General features: G+C 35.3%; 1 protein-coding gene and 1 pseudogene across 2 annotated transcripts in view; both read right to left on the reverse strand.

Moving 5' to 3' along the window:
- Positions 1-14373, reverse strand: part of LOC145291945 (uncharacterized) — a 1383621-nt gene that overhangs the window by 505226 nt on the left and 864022 nt on the right. The window lies entirely within an intron of this gene.
- On the reverse strand, positions 1412-1586 carry LOC145292571 (U2 spliceosomal RNA; annotated as a pseudogene).

A 14373-nucleotide genomic window follows, 5' to 3' on the forward strand; every position in this document is an offset into this window, starting at 1 on the left:
CAGGCACGTTTAAGATGATCCTCGTCGATATCCTGCATTACTCTGACTATGGATGCTTTCAGAGAATCTTTAGTGTTATGAGGATGTTTATTAACATCTCTCTCAACAACGTCCCACACATAATAATACAACGGATTTAGGTCTGGAGAGCTTGTGGGCCACAAATTGAGGGTAATGTGATCATGGAAATTCTCTGCTAACCATTTTTGTGTCTTCTGAGCCTGATGTGCCGGTGCAGAGTTTTTTTGAAACATGTAGGGCCTTCCATTTCTTACTCTATCAATCCAAGGCTTCACAACAGTACTCAGAACTTGAATGTACCTATTTACTATGCCTCCCCACGGGACAGAGTTAGACACCAGGGTCGCTTTTTAACGTGGAGAAAAGGTACAAAAATAAAAATTGTCTCAGTCGTGAAGGATGTCTCCTCCCCGAAAGAGAACAAGAAATAGAAGTGCAGCATCTGAAGAATAGATACTACACTTTGATCTTTTTATTTATTTTTTTTATTTATTTACTTCCCCACTGAGCAAATTAGGCAGGAGGCCGTTTTATTATGTGGAGATAGGGGGAAGGGGGAGGGAAAGGGGGATCCAGCTCCCGAGAGGAGGGAAGTGGGAGCTGGATTAGAAACTGTTGGTATGAAGGTTGCCCCTTCAGTGACCAAGGTCAGATATGTGGGGTTACCCCCACATATGGTCTTTGCTAGTCATAGCTTTGCAGCATCTGTCGGAACAGATGGTATTTATTTGCTCCCCGACCGAGCAAATTAGGCACAAGGCCAATTTTTAATGTGAGGAGTGAAAGGGAGGGGGAAGGGAAAAGGGGACCAGCTCCCGAGAGGTGGGAAATGGGAGCTGGTTAAAGGTCAGGTATGTGGGGTTGCCCCCACATCTGGTCTTTGCTTGCAGTATCTGCCGGAACAGATGGTATTTATTTGCTCCCCCACCGAGCAAATTAGGCACAAGGCCAATTTTTAATGTGAGGAGTGAAGGGAGGGGGAAGGGTAAAATGGGACCAGCTCTCGAGAGGTGGGAAATGGGAGCTGGTTAAAGGTCAGGCATGTGGGGTTGCCCCCACATCTGGTCTTTGCTAGTCATAGCTAGTCATAGCTTGCAGCGTCTGCCAGAACAGATGGTGTTTATTTGCTCCCCCACTGAGCAAATTAGGCACAAGGCCGTTTTTAATGTGAGGTAAAAACCAGCTCCCCTAAAAGTAGGCAAAAAGGGGGCACTCTGGTTACCAAAAATAATAATTGTCCCAGTATAGAGGGTTTCCCCTCCATTGACTGGCACAAACTATCCCAAGTGCAGCATCTGCCAGAACAGATGGTATTTATTTGCTCCCCCACCGAGCAAATTAGGCACAAGGCCGATTTTTAATGTGAGGAGTGAAGGGAGGGGGAAGGGAAAAAGGGGACCAGCTCCCGAGAGGTGGGAAATGGGAGCTGGTTAAAGGTCAAGCATGTGGGGTTGCCCCCACATCTAGTCTTTGCTAGTCATAGCTAGTCCTAGCTAGTCATAGCTTGCAGTATCTGCCAGAACAGATACTACACTTTGATCTTGACCAAAAGGCCAAGAAATTAGAATTGATTTTTAGTCCTTGTGGAAAGAAATGTGGTGGCATCACATGTCCCTCATTGCTAACCACCCTCAAAACCCTAACAGTTGCTAGAAATTTTGTGTGTATGACTCTTCGAACTTCAGAAGGGTCAGCACATAGCCATCTATCATTTCTTCGGTTTACTTTTTGGTCTTGGTCAAAATTATTTTCGTCTGAAAAAAAAAAAAACCCAAAGAATGTGTTGCTCAGCAGGATGTATCAGTTTGCTTAAAAGCCTCTTAGATCTTACCAACCGATTTTCTTTGGTGGTCTCGGAGATAAACTTACCTCTCTTCATCACATACGACGTGTACTGAAGATTTTTATGACAAGTCCTACGAATTGTAGCTTCTGAGACATTAAGATCTTTTGCAATTGGCCTAATTGACTTTCGAGGGCACTCATCAATGTTCTGAACTCTTTGAACAATTCCAGGTATTCTTATGCTGTCAGAGCGTTGTTGATGCTTTTTTTCCGTTTAGTAACTGGAGAAAGTGGACCATTTTTGTCCTCTAATTCTTTGCGAACTTTAAAGACAAATGATCGGGCAACTTTTAGAAATTGCGCAATTTGCAAATCACTGTGTTCTGCCAGTATTGCAACTATTATAGCCTGTCTTTTCATTTCCTGAGTTATATTAATATCTGCCATAATTAATTTTCTGAAAGAAACAAAGTAAAAGATTAAATAATAGATAAGAGAGATGAAATAAGTGATGTTCTCAAATACCAGACGCACCCTGTATTGAGAAGCTTTCGTCATCAAGTAGCAATTAAGATAATTGGTGCAAATTTTAACGAGGGTCATATTAGTATATGTTAGGATAACCTGGCAACAAACAGTCAACCCAGATCCAGGCGAGTTGATTTTAAACGAATGTCATAGGTCAGACTCTCTAGACAGAACTTAATCGAACGATGGCCAGTGACGTTTTTGATAAAAGAAGAGTTTAAGTTCAGTCTCTTGTTGGAAGCTAGGCGATGTGACGCAAATCATGTACGAAATGAATCTAATATATATATATATATATATATATATATATATATATATATATATATATATATATATATATATATATATATATTATGCCAATACTGTCCGTATCTCTTTCTTTTTTAAGACTAAGTTAATAATTAGTCATCTAGTCTCTCTCCATCGGTCAATTCTTTCTCCTAATAAAGTCTTGAAAACTTCACGCATTCATTCATTACATGAGAGCACACGACTAATGTCTATCGGCCTTGTTAAGAGTAGGATTATTCCATTATACTACTTATCACCTTACTATTATTAGTATGTTCTACATTTACATTCTTATTTATTTAAAATATATAAAAGTTAAATATATATATATATATATATATATATATATATATATATATACTAGCAGTTCAGCCCAGTTTTGCTCGCGCCCTATGTACTGTTTATCACTTTATGTGCATTTGTGTATATTAAAAAGTGTATATGTACGGTGATACCTTTCTATATAATAGGTTTCCTTAACAACAAAGAAAAGTTGGTAGAGACCGAAAAGGCAAAAAATGTGTTTTTTAGTTTGACCCCAGTTTTGACATTTATTGTTTTAGGTTCAAATAAAATTAAAATCGACGGCCCATGTCCAAGTAACCTACGTCTAAGATTTCAAGTGTTCAGAACGACAATTGGCGGAGGAATTGGGTAGAGTCTGCAAAAGTCAATTCTGTCAACTTTGACCTCTTAGAAACCCAATTTTCGCCAAAAATCTGATTAAAAAAATTGGTTATATAGTTTACTAGAGACAGCAAACGGTCAAATCTGTTAACTTTTCCTCCTTGGAAGCCAAATTTTGAACAAAAAAAAACAAAACGATTTAAACGCTTGCCCTATGCCTGAAAACAATTTATGTGAAATTTCAAATGTTTAGACCAACAATTGGCTGAGTAATTTGGTAGAGACCGCAGAAGTACATTTTTTTTTAACTTTAACCTCAATTATGACCTCCTAACATTTAGTGTTTTGGGCCCAAATTATATTATAAAGTTAGATCCATGCCCAAGTTACTTACATTTAAAATTTCAAGTGTTTAGACCAAACCTTAGGAGTTTGGTAGAGTTATCAAAAGGTTACACCATTACACTTTAATCCCTTAGCAGCCAAATGTCTTGCCGAAAACTGATTAAAAATATTTTCCCAAATCTCAATAGCCATTATGTCAAATCTCAAGTCTGTAGGCCAAAAATTGACAGAGTTATTTGGCAGGGAAATGTACACACACAGACATTTCCTCTTTATATATACACATACAATTTTTATTTATAAATACATTTTATACATTACTTATATAGTTTTAGATTTCCTTTATTAATATATTCTGGTTAATTTTAAACGATTCAAAAGCATCAGGATAACGAACAAATACTTTATTTAACTGCTTTAATATTTTCATTTTATCCCCACTTTGTTTTATCATCCTAGAAACTGGGAGTATAAAATCTATTAATTTTAAAGTAACGCGAACTATTCTCAGAAATTGACATGATGGTTCCATAGAACAAATACAAGTAGGTACTATTTTTGTGCGGCATACGAACTATTTGAAAGGGGAAAAAGTTTCCTTTATCAAATATTTTATAAACAAAAATTCTATCCTCAATTTTTATATCTAAATCCAGAAATGTAGTTTGTTTTCCTCTATGTTCACATTTTAATTCTAACTCCTTCGGGACAAGATCAAAGTGTAGTATCTGTTCTTCAGATGCTACACTTCAATTTCTTGTTCTCTGTCAGTGGAGGAGAAATCCTTCACGACTGAGACAATTTTTATTTTTGTTCCTTTTCTCCACGTTAAAAAACGACAATGGTGTCTAAATCTGTCCCGTGGGGAGGCATTGTAAATAGGAACTCCTTTGGATATATAAGATATTTACAAATTCCTCGTTATCGTTTATACATATCAGGTCATCAATAAATCCCCTAAAAGCATGTTTTATATATATATATATATATATATATATATATATATATATATATACACTCCAGTCTATGTAATTAAAGATTGGCCCCAAATGGTGCAGGGTGTAATCCTTATAGCGATGCCTATAGTTTGGAGTAATATTTTGTTTCCTCTTTGAAAATAACTTTCTTTAATAAGATGACTTATAAGTATTTAAACCATACCTTTAGATATATGTATGTATACACACACACACACACACACATACTCCTATAACTTTGTATGTGTGTGTGTCTGTATTGATATTCATATTGAAACCCCTTTTTTCTATTTATTTAAACAGAAAATACAACTTTGTTATATATGGATCATGGAATTGCATTCATCTGCAAAAGATAAGCTAATTTGCATATTCTTTTAAGCATTCATTTTAATTAGTTCCCTATTAATTTTTCGGTTTTCTCATAGGATTATCATCTTTAGTTAACTATTACGTGTAATTATATTTATGTCGATATTCTACATGATTTATACTTGTGTAATATTTGCATAAAAAGGTTTTAGTAAACACAAACCTCTTGCCATACATATTTGTTTATAAAATTGTGCCTACCAAACTTCTGTCAATTTTGTTCTACACACATGAAACTTAATATATAAGGTATTCGAACCCATGCGAAACGTTATATTTGGATTTTAGCCGGGGAATATCGATGCAAAAGTGTGAAAATTGAAAAAAAAAATGGAATTTCTCAAGGTGAAAGTTGAATGACGGCATAACGAATATGCATACGTAACGTAATAGCTTTTGCTTCATGCTTTACATTTTAGTCTTGCAGCAAACATGTTATTCATAGCTCAGGCATTAACCTCAAAGCAAAAAGTAAATTGTAAATTAAATGTTTCAGTTTCGATTTTTGGTGGTGGCGCACGAGTCGTTTTTTTTAACTTTTATATATCATTACTATGTACTGGGTACAATATAATCTATCTACTCTACTATATAAAAAAAAATGATTGCAGAAATTCCCCTTTGGACCAAAGTAGCGTAGGTGTTCAACAACACATACAAATTTAATATATCTACCCTGATAGCCACTATCTTATGTAGCACACGACCACCATTTCTGCCACATTCGCTCGTGCTTATAAAATGTTACCTTATATCCTATGAGAAACACCATAACAGTCGCCACATCTACAGAGGAAGGAGTTCCTATTTGTTCTCATTATTTAGTGCTCTCACCGCTACCAGTTGACGGCATTGTGCGAGTGTTTGGATGTATATGTTGAGCAAAAAAAAAAAAAATGGTAATAGGAAGGCAGGCTCGAACCCGTATCGCAAAGGAGGAAAAGAACGGGGTAAAACCTAACGTTTATGCTATTACGACTACCGCCAAACCGGAAGCGACATTTTTTTTAAATTAAGGCTAGACAATCTAAAGGAGAGGATAACTTTAAAAAAATATCGGCGAAAAAAGTGCCCCCCTCTGTAGAAAGGTTCCTAGCTGAAGGAGAAGATATTAATGTTTTTAGCCAAAATATTTCGATATTTGTCGTATGAATAGACGAAGTTTAAAACGATACTGATCTTGGTAAAATCCGTCGCCTCCATTGAAAGTTTAAGGCAAACATGCAAACAGACATACATACATAAATTTATATATTGGTTACTAAAAGTTTTCGGCCCAAACTGATGAAAAAGCTTGCCCTATCTCTGAATACCCTTTATGTAAAATTTTAAATATATAGACCAGAAATTTTCTGAGTAATTTGGGAGAGACCGCAGAGGTCAAATTTTTTTAAACTTTGACCCCTATTATTACCCCTTCAAAAATTAGTGTTTTGGGCTCAAATCAAGTTATTAAGTTAGATCCATGTCCAAGAAACCTATATCTAAAATTTCAAGTGCGTAGACCCAAAATTGTCGGAGTAGTTTGGTAGAGTTCCTAAAGGTCAAATCGTTGAACTTTGACCCTTTACTCGCCAAATTTCTGGCCAAAAACCGATCACATCGATTTTCCAAAATCTCAGTGTCCTGTATATCAAATTTCGAGTCTGCAGACTAAAAATTGACAGTTATTGCGTAGGAAAATGTACACAGACAGACACACAGACACCTTCAACTTTATAGATATAGATGGTAAAAAATCAATACGAAAAATGTTCATATCTTTTCTGTATATATTTCCTTTGTGTTGACGTATTCCTACACGTTAATACACACACACACACACACATATATAACCCAGATTCTACTTCAGAACAGCCAATACTGAAAACTACGTACGTAACAGACAAAAAAAAACACCACCTTACTGATCCCAATCTCACTTGCAAATACTTAAAATACTGCATGACCCTTCGTTTTTCATTTTGTTTTTACTCATTTTTATTTATCCTTTTTCATCAACTTCGCGTGGACTTTTTTTTTTTTTTTAGTTCTTCGTAAATTTATTTAATTTTCCATGTTTTATTTTTGTCCATGTATGTTGTTTAACAGAATATTTGCCAATTTCTTCGCTTAAATCTAAATCACACGTATCGCTTTTTTTTTGTTTGTTCTTTAGACACTGCCAATGAAAAATTTCCGCCATCATTCCCATTTTTTCTACAAGGTAGTAAGAAAGTCTTGCTACTCCTATCAAAATGTAACACAAATATACATGTGTATACTTGCAGGTCTCCCGGCGTTGCCCGGTCATAAAATACACATAAATATGCCTATTTCTTATCCAATATTACACAGTAAATTCTATATTGATTTTAGTGCGATTTTGGAGTTGATTTAAGCCGAATCTAATACGCTGAACCCAAAACTCACATTCGTTTGCTCAACATATCTATATATCTACATTATAAAGCTGAACGTCTGTGTGTGTGTCTCGTGTCACCAATAGGCTCCTATATGGTTGACTATTATAGAAAACTGATTACATATAATGATAGAAGATGTATCGAGACACAGGAATAGGTATGTTTGATCTGGCATAATGATGCTTCATTAAAATTGTGAGGTCCGCGCACGCGCCTGGTCCACAAAGTATGTAAATAAAAAATTTAAAAATTAAAAAAAAAAAAAAACGTTTACAAGTGTTTTTGATATTTTGATAAGTATGTTTTAACTTAAATAGGGGTGGTATAATAAAATTGTGGGGTCTGCGTTCGCGCCTGGCCTCCATAGAATGGAAATAGGCACAAACTTTAATAAAGACTTTTCATATCTATCTGCGTAAGTATACTTTGATAATTATGTTTCAGTTTGAAGAAATATGGTATAATAAAATTATGGGGTTTTCGTTCGCACCTGACCTCCATAAAATATAAATATGTCACAACGTTTAACAAGGTTTGTTTAATATAGATACACAGAATATTGTCATGTGTTTCAGTGTGAACAGCTATGGTATAATAAATTATGGGGTTTATCTATTTTATTTTTACTTTCATCATATTTTGCTTTGGTTTTGATACCCCCAAATTCGAAGCTATCTCTTTACAACCGTTCCTTTTCATAACCTATCATACATTCATAAATCAGAGTCCATTTTCTGTAGGCTGTTTTTGAACCCAGTTAACGACGGGTACTTTTGCTAGTATATATATATATATATATATATATATATATATATATATATATATAAGAGTTTTGTGTTTACCATAAGCTATTTACGCAAATTTTACGCAAGTATAAATCATGTAGAATATCTGCATGCATATAATTACACGTAATAGTTAACTAGAGATGATCATCCCATGAAAAAAAAACGAAAAACGTATCAGGAATTAATTACAATGAATGTTTAAAAGAATATGCTTATTAGCTAGATCTTTTTCAGATGAATACAATTGCACGACCCATATATAACAAAGCTGCATATTTTTTTAAATGAATAGAAAAAGGGTGTTTAATATGAATATTAATACGCAAAGATATATATATATATATATATATATATATATATATATATATATATATATATATATATATATATATATGAGTATAGATATTTATCTGGCTGGTGATAATGCTCCTCTTGTCTCCAAACAGCTTGTTTTGACGTGCTTTGCTTGAAATCTATGCAGAACATCAAATTGGTAAGTAATTTATCCTAACATTTTATTTCACAAGATTTTTATGAGAAAAAAATGACAGTTCTTAAATATTTGATTAAAAGAAAAATACACTTGCCGAGGTTCTTAAAAAGAAAATTAAAAAAAAAAAAAAAACAGAATAAAAGATATTAAGAAATAATTTAGATATAAAAATAACAGTTTTAATAATGCGCGAAATATCAGTTACCGATTTATATTTAAAAGCACATTTTAAGACGCGCAAATAACAGACTTGTAACGTTGGGATTTAACTGTTTTGTTTCTTAATTGTGCCCCATATTCGAATCCTCGGGGTAAGGATTGCGATCTGAAACTGCTTCCAGTGGTGATACACAAATTTGCGAGCAGTGCAGAGTGAGGATACGCTACTTAGTTAGCTTTATTTTCAGGTCCATACTAGGTTAGAGACGTAGTTCCCGCTGAGGCAATGTAGAGAAGATAAACACAACCCAAGTTTATACATTATTTAATTGGAATTCATTATTGACAGAAGTGTTATTTAATATTTTAAGTTACCACCTGACGAAGGCCAGATGAATAGTTGTCCGAAACGTCGTGAAACAACAACCCCAAAAAGATTAGGAAATAGTCCGCAATAAACAAATTAACAACCCGAGTTGTATTAAATCTCCGCTGTTGTCAATCATCACGGTGTTTCGCTGACATCTTTCTTTTGTCTTGTTTTTTTCTTTTTTTTCAAATGTTCCTTTTTAATAAGGTTTTGTTGACTTCCATCGTACATCGAAATAACGAGTTACTTTCTCATATCGTTGCAACAATAATCTATATATCAACAGGATAGCATGTGTTATTTATTTTGTGTGTCACGCTTACATCAGAGTGACTGTCGTTTAATTGTTACGGACTTCCATTTCTTGTGATAAATAATTTTACTAAGAATTCTTCATAAGTTTTAGTTTCGGTTTCGATTATAGCTGAAGGAACTAAAGTCATATATATATAATTATTTTTTCGATTTTGATTCAACTTAATGCACCCAAGTCTCGCAGTCTCATAATATACATAAATCAATAGGAATTTATAATAATATATACGAAATCTGCAAGAATTAAAATACCATATTTAAGGGTACTTTACGATCAGGCTATGCCGGGCGTCCCTGCTAGCTTAGATAAATACTTTCAGTTTTTAAGAGCCACAATAATATCAGAGCGTCTGCATTTACACTGAACATCTACAAAATGCCAACATCAATATATTACATAATATGGCACAATGGAAACCGCCCCTGTCGAGGTAGCTTAATGAACCTTGTGCCTAACTTGGTCTGCACTTGTGAGGTGCAGATGTGTTAAGCAGGTGCTTGTGATTTTGAAAATGTTCTACTATGACTCAAGCCAAGAATGACAGTTTGTTTATAATATTGAACCAAAGGCTAAGCGATATAAGACCTAAGAATTTGAAAGGTCAAACCCGAAAGAACTCATGGAGATGAAAGCAAAAAAATGTTTAAACGTTATGTATGAATGTCTCTATCACTTTCTCTCTCTTTCTTTGCCCCCCCCCCTTTCCTCTCTTTGAAAGAGAAAATTCAATATTCGATTTTTTAAAATTAGTTGAAGTTTGGGTTCTGGGGCCGGCGCACGCATAGAGCAGTTTTAGTTACATGCGTCTGGTTTCAACTGGTCTTTATACAAATGTTTCCTACATGTTAAATATATATATATATATATATAGATATATATATATATATATATGCATTTGTTCGCTATTTTTGTATAAGCGTTAAATCCCAGCATGCCATTAATGCCAAGTATGGGAAGATGCCTGTAACGACGCAATGAAAATATTACTAGCCTGGGTGCCCGGCGTTGCTCAGGTATTTGTGTGTGTGTGTGTGTGTGTTGAGAATTTTTTTTAAGGGGTAGTGGGCAGGCAGGTTCGAACCCGTACCAGGAAGAAGGTAAAGAATGTTATAAAATAAAACGTGCCGTCTTTGTCGTTGCGTCCATCGACAAACCGGAAGTGGCGAAGGTTGAAATTAAGCATAGTCAATCGAAAAGAGGAGATGACTTTCGAAAATATCGACGAAAAAAGCAACCATCCTTGTAGAAAAGTGCCGAGTTGAGGGTGAAAGAATTAATGATTTTAGCCAATTTTTCGATATTTGCCGTCCCCAAGGGTCGTGCTTCAAAAAGATACCGATCGCATGAAAATCTTTCTCCTCTGTCGAAAGTTTTAGGCAGACATACATACATATATATATACAAACATGTAAAAAGAAAGGCGAAATTTATATTATAAACTTGCGGGGGGTACCTGGTGTTGCCTGGGTGTTTGTGTCGGGAGGGGGGTTAAAATAAAAAAGTTTTGGTAGATAAGTATGAAGGATCAAACCCGAATCCTTGAGGCGAAGTTTGAAATTATTGTGTAAAAAAATTAAAAAAAACGTGCGACGTTTAACCACTGGACCACCACGAAATAGTAACGGAAACATGTTTGAATTTATTTAAATACTAGCGGGGGTACCCGGCGTTGCACGGGTGTTTGGAGGTGTGTGGTGTTAAATAAAAAAGAAACCGGGGGAGGAGTAGGATCGAACCCGAAGCCCTGAGGCGAAGTTTGAAAATAAAATCGGCCAACCAGAATGAATTACTGATGTTTGAATTTATTTAAGTAAGAATCAAATTGAGCGTTACGACAACGACAGCAAATGAGGTCAATGACCAGGTTTGTTTGTTATTAGCGAAGTAAAAAAAGAAAACATAAAAACGAACGTAAGGCAAACGACCGATGTTAAATGTAAAAAAAAAAAAAAAACAGAAAAATGAACACGTAAAAATGGCTTAAATAAGCCTGTTTCGATATTAAAATTTAAAAAATCGGTGGGTACCAGGGTGTTTTTGGGTGTGTGGTCGGGGGTGAATAAGCGAAGTAAATACAAAAAAGCAGAAAAACGATCGTTACGTGAAAAATGGCTTAAATAACACTGGTTCAATATTTAAATTTTAAAAATCGGAAAAAAGACATCTCACACCACGATTCGAACCCAAAACGTTTAGATAATGAACCAACGCGCTAATCAACTGAGCTAAGGCGACGTACATGAAATTTAGTCAGTTTTTCAACTATTTAAAGTAAATCAGGTAATGAAGTCATCGGACGCATGCGTAGAACCGGTCGTCGTCACGAGAGGACCGTTTTTGTTGACACCCCCCTGTCGAAAATTGTCGATTTCGGGGTGAAAAATATGAAAGTTTTTGGACAATTTTTCAATATTTATCGAGCGAAGGATGGAGCTTCAATATGATACCAAGTTGATTAATTTTCGTCGTGTCTGTCGAAAGTTTTTAGCGGACACACAAACAAACATACACACATTTTCGCTTTTATATATATAGATTAAGGAATTAACAGGTGCCCGTGCTTAATGACTTAATGAGGTCAACTTTGACTGCGGAACAGTAGTTTATTTACTGCGGGGGCACCTCTTTATTTTTATTTTTTTGTTTCCCCATGATGTTGAGGGTGACCAGCTCACCATAAAAAGGGGATTGTACAAATTGAACAGCAATTGTCTGATATAAGGAAAAACTCCACAATGATCAAAGCTGATTGCTTTTGAAAGTTTCCGGCGATCGCGACCGGAACTCTGCCGCCAGAATTAGTTTCGCTTTTATTATACGAAAAATCCTAATTCACATGCGGCGATCGAAAAATGTGGAATATTTATCTTTTCAAAGTCGAGCAAATTAAATAGACAGGCGATCCCCGTTGTTAACGCGTAGATATTATCAGTTAGATGTGATATAAAAGTTTTAAGTTGTAAGCCGACCGATCGCCTCTCGGTAAAAAGCTTTTCTCGGACATACAGAAAAAGCAAACATACATACACACATTTTGGCTTTTATATATAGATGACAAACTTGGAAAGAACGAGATTGGATTTAAGTTAGTGTGTAAAATAGGTAGATAAACGGCTTGGGACACGTTTTAATTGTTAACATCGTACGTCGCCAGTACCCCAATAAGTATGTTGAGGACGAAACAATTTTTGTTCGGAAGGTGGGAAGCAGAATTCTTCCACCTAGAATCATTCGATTCGTCACTTCAATTAACTCGTTAAACGCAATTATTTGAACTGCGTGTCCTTATTACGGGATTTCAACCAAATTTTGATAGTAAATGCCGAAACATATGTTTGGATAAAACTGATATACGATGTCTATCTGCATATCTTTTTGTACGTCCATAATTTCCGCTGAATTTTGCCATATCATGAATGGTACACTAACGACTACCACCTGCCCCTTAGAATACCTATATAATCCCACTTATTTGCATGTATACGGCGTGATTTTGTGAGACCGCAGTTCATAAAATTACGGGCGCTATCTTTGATCTCTCTCTCTCTCTCTCTCTCGACCCAGCCAGATGCACACATGCGGTAAGACATCTTTTTTCCTTTCTCCTAACTTTAAACAGATGGGTTGTCTAAAACAATAACAACCATAGAGATGAGGATAACAGTCCGCAAAAGAATGAATACATTAATCCGATACTGTTTTACATTGCACAACGATGCTTCCAGCGTAAGCAAAACGTGTAATCGTATTGTGAAGCAGTTATTTTCATTTAAAACTGTTCTTAAAAAAAATGATAAAAACTTAGAGCGAGGTTAAGACATTGCACGCATTTACTTGATTTGACAATAAGCATAGAGGTAAAGTGCAAAGAAACTGGCCAAGAACCTGTCAGACTGATGTACGCCGCCTGGGTAAGTTTATTGCTTGTTGAATATGGCGCCTATATCGGATAATGTCGACGGGGATTATCTGACATTTTTCTAAGCCAAAATGCCCCTCATTTAGAGGCGCTGGTTTAACATCACCACTTTCGATCTTTGTCACATCCTGCTGAGATGTGTAGCAAGCCACTCTGTACTCAACAGAGTAAAACGCTTTTATTTAGATACCGCCTGGTCACACCGGGTGCCCAATTATTTCGTAAAATTTCTTTTGCCTTCTATTACAAGAACATGGAGTAAGAAAAGAGAGGGGAAAAGAAGCATTTTCAAGTTTAACGGTGCAATTCCTAACATCTTGGACAACCTACAATATTTGAGAGCAACCTAGACGTCATGCAGATTGTATTCAAAGAATATGATCGGCCAACGTTTCCCGCAGTGTATTGAGCGTAAATTGCCTAAAAGCAATCGTGAATTGCGAATCGAGAACCATAATAAACAAATGGTCGACAACAGATAAATAGGAAAAATGATTTTTTTAAAAATGAACACAAAATAAGTTCTTTAAAATCAAGTCAACCTCTAAAATAAAACAAAAAAAAAACACACACACACACACGCACACAAAAGCCACAAAAAAAAACCCCGAAAAGATGAGGCGTGATAAGAGGTTATAGCCAATTGAATTGAATCGCTTTAATTGACTAACTATTTTTTACTACCATTGGGAGGATATTTCCCGGCAGACATTTTAAAAATATGCATTCGACTTAATTTTCTTTCAAATTAAATTGCCTTTTTGTCCCGATGGTAATTTATCACAGTTTAGAAGCGTCGCCATATTGAACATCAGAAAAACTATTTTATTTCGTTCCGATAATAATTAGTGGCAAGGATTCTCAAACAAAAAAGCAAATCTTGCATTTGTTGCCCATTGAAGTTTTCCAGATTCTCATTTAATTTTCATAACTAGCTGTGACCCGTGAAAATTCCACAGATAGTTATATACTATTAT

Source organism: Euprymna scolopes, chromosome 13 (genome assembly GCF_053919585.1).
Source record: "Euprymna scolopes isolate OS-2025 chromosome 13, ASM5391958v1, whole genome shotgun sequence".
NCBI classification, from domain to species: Eukaryota; Metazoa; Mollusca; class Cephalopoda; order Sepiida; family Sepiolidae; genus Euprymna; species Euprymna scolopes.